The sequence below is a fragment of the Buceros rhinoceros genome, unplaced genomic scaffold, assembly GCF_000710305.1.
Source record: "Buceros rhinoceros silvestris isolate BGI_N320 unplaced genomic scaffold, ASM71030v1 scaffold36542, whole genome shotgun sequence".
Lineage (NCBI taxonomy): Eukaryota > Metazoa > Chordata > Aves > Bucerotiformes > Bucerotidae > Buceros > Buceros rhinoceros.
The window spans coordinates 7,629-13,953 of NW_010397807.1; positions in this window are offsets into that span (position 1 = coordinate 7,629).

Genomic DNA, 6,325 nt, shown 5'->3' on the forward strand with positions numbered 1-6,325 from the left:
TGTCTCTGATGGATAGGCTTTGAATTTGGTCCTGTAAATGCTAAATCATTGTCTTCTATCATGAGGTAGACTCAACCTCTGCAGTTGGAAAATCTCCATCCTTCAAAATATTCTAACACAGGCAAGACCCTCGTCCCAGTACCTGGACCTCCCACTGGCATTAATGAGGACGGTGTGAACGGGGTGACTGTCACGATGTGATGCAGCAGAGCACTTGGTGCATTAACTCTGCATACATCACATATTTCCACACATAAGAGACACCTGCTCCAAACCTGCCAGCTCTCACCTTTGCTTTGCTACTTGTGAGATGAAGTCAGCAGCTGAAATGAATTGCTGCACTCCCCTGCCATAGGAGAAGAGGGAAACCCCTCACTGAATGAATCCTTCTTAAGAACAACTTTGGTTTAGAAGAGTTCCTGCAGTGAAGGGTTGAAGAACATTTTGCACAATGGATCAGAAATACAGATTTTTCTCTAAGAGAAGAATCTGGTTTTGTTAATACCAGTGTCAGTCTGCAGCAGCTGTCCTAGAATCTGCAGATATAATTTAGGCTAGCACCTCTATGACTAAAGACACAACTGATTCTGGTTTTCTGGAAATCCTGATTTGGCCCAGCTCATTCTCAGTATTTCTACATATTTTTTTTTTTTTGTTTGTTTAGAATCAGCAGCTAAAAGATTTAGCAAAACCCACAGAAGTGGCACAAGAGAGGAGAAGACACCTAACCTGGTCATGAACACAGGGAGAGTCTCCCTGTGTATGCTGGAATTTGGCCAGGAATTAGCAATCTCTGTTGGCACAAAATACCCCAATAGCTTTCATTTACCGCCCAGTCAGTACCCTTGAATGAAAAGCTGGCTTTACCTGACTGCTTGCAATGGTAGGGGCCAATTTTATTTGAGTAACTTCATTGATTTGGGGGGAATTGTTTCTGATTTGTACTAGAATAAGTGGGAGCACATTTAGGTTCTTTAATGTTCTTCCAGCTTAGCTCTTGGAATAACTTATATTTCATTATTATGTGTTTATGTAATTAGTGCAATTATATCAAATTATATAATTGGTACAATTACTTGGACTCATGTAACCACTGCATAGAGCATTCCATGCTATAAAATCTTTTACTCTGGGAAAAAAAAAAAAGTCAATATTACATGGGAATCTTAATTTGTTTTTAAATGCCAGTATCAAATTTAGGGCCTGACCACATGCAAGGAACTTCTGGTTCACATCAGTGGAACCTCTCTGAGCAGGCAGCTTGCAGCCTTCATCACAGATATTGGGTTTTTAATCTGATTTGGCCAATTCTATTCAACAAAGGCCCTCCTTGAATGTGTGCTGCTCTAACCAGTCTTCCTTGTACAAAGTAGAGATGTCAAGTTTTCACACACCATATAAACCTGAGATATCTCTGAAGCCATCAGAGAGCTGAGATATGCATACAGTTTCCTTATACTTGATCAGATTTAGCATCTTTCTGATCTGCTGATGAGAATTTTAAGCCAATACTTAGGCTCTCTCTCTTTTGGTCCTTGAAACTGTTTTTTCCCCCACTATAATTTACTTTCAGGGTACACTGTTGTGAAAGCTTGGAAATAGAGGGGTCAGCATTAGAGTCTCTTGTGAGCAAAGTCAAAGTAAGTGTATCCAGCAGAACAAAAAAAAGGGCAAGAAGAAAACCCAAGAGGTGTGCTGACTTCCCTAGGTCAGACATCACCATCAAGGAAGACCCAAAATGAGAGCTGTGGTTGTTGGCCACCTGACGGACCTCTCCTAATGGAAGGATCAGCCCTCCTGTGTGTCCAGAGTTTCAAGCTCTTGCCTGGCAAATTGACCGCAAAGTGCACAGACCCCAGGTGGGGCACATCTCTACCTAACGCCAGCTCTGCAGAGCCTGGCTGCTGCCTGCTTCTTCTCACTTTGGACCTGCTTTAGAAGAAAGTTCTCCTCTGGTGGGTCCTCCTCCAGACTGGCCTTTGAAATCAGGCTGGGAGAGGCAGCTCCAGCTTACTATATCAGAGCCATTTTAGGGCTGCAGCTAGTGCTGCTTTGCTGCCTTCCTCCAGCTGGTAAGTGTGCTCAGTGCCTGTTATTTTTATCTCGAGCTTTTGCTTTGTTTTTGAGGATAATTGCACATTATTGCTGCAATATGTTATAATAAGTGCTATGAAGATGACTATTGTATCCAAGGAGAAAGAAGATGTGGCTGGGGAGCAAACCTAAACCTATGTGTCAGCAAAACAAACATGCTGTGTTTGGGCTGTGTCAGTCAAGTGGTACCAAAGTGGCATTTAAGTTTTGCCCAAGCGGAGGCTGCAGGGCTGATCTTGTCACTCTTTGCTGTGTTGGATGGAGTGGCTTGTACTTGTTCTCGCAGAAGAGTTTGTCATAAGCTGTGGAAGAGCTGCAGTGGCCACGCTTTCCTGCGGCTGGATCTTAGGCCCTCGCTTGGGTGATGGGGGAGCTGGTCCTGGGCAGCGCCGCAGGAGTGAGGTAGGAGAGGTGGATGCTGAAGTGATATCTATCTGAGGATAAAGGGTTAGAAAAGCTACCAGATCTGGTTCCTGCAAGCTGGAGCAGACTGTGCTCTTGGACATTTGGACCTCCCTGTCCTATTTCCTATTCACTGTGTTCTCATGTAATCAGGTTTGGTCTCTTACGGCATGGTTTTGGGTCAGGCTTTGGAACTGACCCACAGCTGTGGGACTCTAAGCTTAAAAAAGAGCAGTTCAGGACCTTGTGAATGAAGGCCTTGGGCTCTTGTGAAAGGAAACAAACAACTCTTATCTGTCTTAATGAGAGTTATATATGTGTATTTTGTATCCAGTTGTATGAATTATCTTTAGTAGTGATACTTTGTAAGACTGTATAATTTATGAGGTGGTTATTGGTGACTCATAGGTATTTATGTCTTGTATGCCTTGTGTATGTTTGGCTTTATCAGGGTGGCATGTTTGCATGGGTGAGCGTGCATTTTGTGTGTAAACATGCACAGATGAGAAAGGCAAGGCTTTCTCTAAGCATGTTAATGCCTCTGTGATAAAATGGATTTTAAGGGATCCTGACGATACATGGGAGGTAACGCAATGTAGCTACCCACTGTTTAGGGTATATTTCTTGACTTTTGGGTACGTCATCCTAAGTATGTTATCTTGCATTAAATATGTAGTAAGTACGTGCTCTTGTGATAGCCAAAGAGAAGGCAGCCTGTTCCCATCTGTGGCCGTGCTCCAGCCAGCTCCACATCCAAGAAAGTGCAGTGAACCGCTTTTGCTAACCCATGTTTTGAGATTGTTCAGAAGCTGGTTTGGTCTTTAGCACAGTTTGGAGCAAGCTTGAGGCTGCTTTTATGACAGCTCCCAGGGATGCCCAGTGCTGCTGTAAAAGTTGAATATCATAGTGCCATGGTCATGTGTCCTGTGTTGGGCTATGCTTTGCTATATTAGGAGCTGCTGGGTGGCACATGAGCAGAGTGGAGTCCACCTAAGTCTCTGCGCTGAGTGTTTCTTACTAACTTCGTGATAGGCAGAGAGACTTAGGATTTAAGCCAGTTCTGTTTGTTAGCTGCACACCACAGTGGTCAAACCACTGCATGAACAGTGTGAGACAATGAATCAAGCCCTGTATTTCATTTTATGGGTGGGTTCCCCTTACTTTGTTCTCATTCTCTTCTTCCCCGCCCCCCCTTCACAATTGTAGACATGTGATTCTTGGAGAACGTTATTTCCAGACCATATACCCTTGAATTGGGTTACTCCATCAAGCAGGGGAAGAAAAGCTATGTTTAAGTTTTACCCCAAATGAGAGCTTTTTCTATTCTGTGTGCCACAAATAGACTTTTAATTATGGGAAGCACATGCTGTAACTGCACCCCAGGATTTGATTCCACGCTTTGATTGTTGAGCTTGTGAATGTGCCAGCTCTTATAGTAATCTTTTTTTTGAGCGTCACCAGTTGCAGTCCACATTCACCAGATATAACAACAAAAGGAATGGCAAACCAGTCCATGTGCTGATGGCCACCAGTTTTCTGTCTCCAGCAGACTTTCTTGTGATGATGTTGAATGTTACAATAATTCAGATGTGCTCTGTGACTTGCTGGGCTTAAAAATCTGTTGTTGTTAATGTAGGGCCAGATTCAGTTGTTCACATCTGTGGAAAGCGGAATTCCCCAGTCATTTACAGTCATAAACAGTCTACAAGACTGCACAGAGTGAAGCCTGTAGTACCTTTGGTGCCTAGCTGAAGATGCTGCAACTCCATGAGCTTCCATGCAGTTTGCACCCATTCACCACGTGTGAATTTATCCCATTGGCTTGTAGACAAAACCCTTACTTTAGATCAATCAGCAGTCGGGCTCCCGGGATTGTGCTCTGTGTATCTCCACAGCTAGTGATAGCAGCTATTGTTCTTTTCTGCAATATGTTCACGGCATCAGGCATTATGACTCATGTCATAATACCATTGTGAGCGGTTTGTTTAACAATACAGCATTTGTATCGTGTCACTCTAGCAATGTTCTTAATTCTTTCCATTATTAACTTCTGTTTTGAAGTGTTTATACTTGTAATTTAGCTTTTCAAATTCTCACTGGTGGTGTAAGAGGAAAAGGTTTGTAAACACACCTGAAACAAGCTGACAGAGAACTTCTTGGGCGTACCTGATCAGAAAAATGAGAAGTGCGTTTGTTTAATGCTATTTTTGGTTAGCAATAAATGGTAATATAAGCTTCATCAACACCTAGAAAGGAAAATGCTGGTGCTGTGTTTTTTTAATTCCTGTAGATCTAGTTGGATTTAAATGTTAATGGAATCTTCTAATTTGACAAAGCAGGATGATGGAAAAAAAATGGTGACTTGCCTTTTTGCCTATCAACCACTTTAGTAGTTTGTTAGGGTGTTTCTTCTTTTAGGCAGGGATGTATCAGCCTCCAACATAGATATCTTTGAAGCCATTTGTGCATCCCTGGCAATGTGCAGAAAATGATGACCCTCCTTGGGTCTTCCTTTCTCTCCAGTGGTAGAAGAGAGGCACAGGATCTGGCAAATACTTGGGCAGCAGATCTTCTCTTAAAGCTGTTGGAGTAGGAACCTTTAGTCTATAAACAATTTGGGGTCAGAGAACATCTGAAAAGTTCTTTGTTGCTGCTGTTCTGTTGTTTTTTGTTTTGTTTTGTTTTTTTGCTTGATCAGCTTAGCTGCTGGCAATGTTGTTATACAATGACAAACCAGAGGTGTCTTTCAGGAAAACAGAAGAGTTCTGGAACATAAATGTAGCTCTCTTCTATTCCGCTGGGATGTCTGCAGTGACCCTTTATTGGGGCTCTGAGTAAATCTTGCCGTAATTGATAGAAACAGCTTTAAAAAAATCAAAACAGATCATAAGGAAAGAAAGAGCTGATAAAGCTTCTAGCATCAAGAGTGTGCATGTTGGAACACTCTCTAATTATATATTTATCCAATCCAGTTAATACTACAGAGCTTGCAAAAAAAAAGCCCCATAATTAGGGGTTATGGAAATGTCTACATAGCAATAATACAGCACCTAAATATAGCATCTTTCCTCCTGAAGCACTTTACGTCATTTGAGAACCATGGACTCAATTCACAGCTGGCATTCACAGGTGCAACCTTATTGATTTTGATAGAATAGCGCCAATTTTACCAGGGATGAATTTTGTCAGAAATGAAAGTTTTATCTACCATATGGGCTTGTAGGGCTGCCCATCACAACGGTGTCTTCGTATCTTTTATATCAAATTAGCTGGTAATAGCAAAACCTTTCACAGACCTCATGGAGAATCTGCCACATCTGCCTTCTCATGCTGCAAAAATCTTTGCTCAGGCTAAACTTGTTCGTGCTGCATATTTTAAGGTCAGGGAGAGAAAACAGCTGATGGTAGCAAAGATGCACGATGCTCTTTAGGTGGATAAGGATGGCTGTCACCATGGGGTTTGTATAACGTTTCTAGATTGAGAGTGTCAGGACTTTGGGACATCTGCTGCTCAGAGCACACCTGGAGATCAGATACATGTTCTTGAATGTGGCAGGAACCAAATTATGTATTGGTCATGGTATCCATTGCTGGTGAAAGAGTAGCACAGTGCATAACTTTATAATTAAAGACTGCTTCATACAATTAAAAATTGTACGTGAACTTTTTCCAAATGGAATTTGGCCAAGTTGCCAGGGCTAAGGTTCAAAATAGGAGAGCACTGCTAAACTCCTCAGTGTTGGAATAGGCCCTGGAGATTTTGATCTACTTCTCTGCTGCTTTGCAGATTTCCTTTAAAACTAAGGACAAACCTTTTAGCTACTTCGTT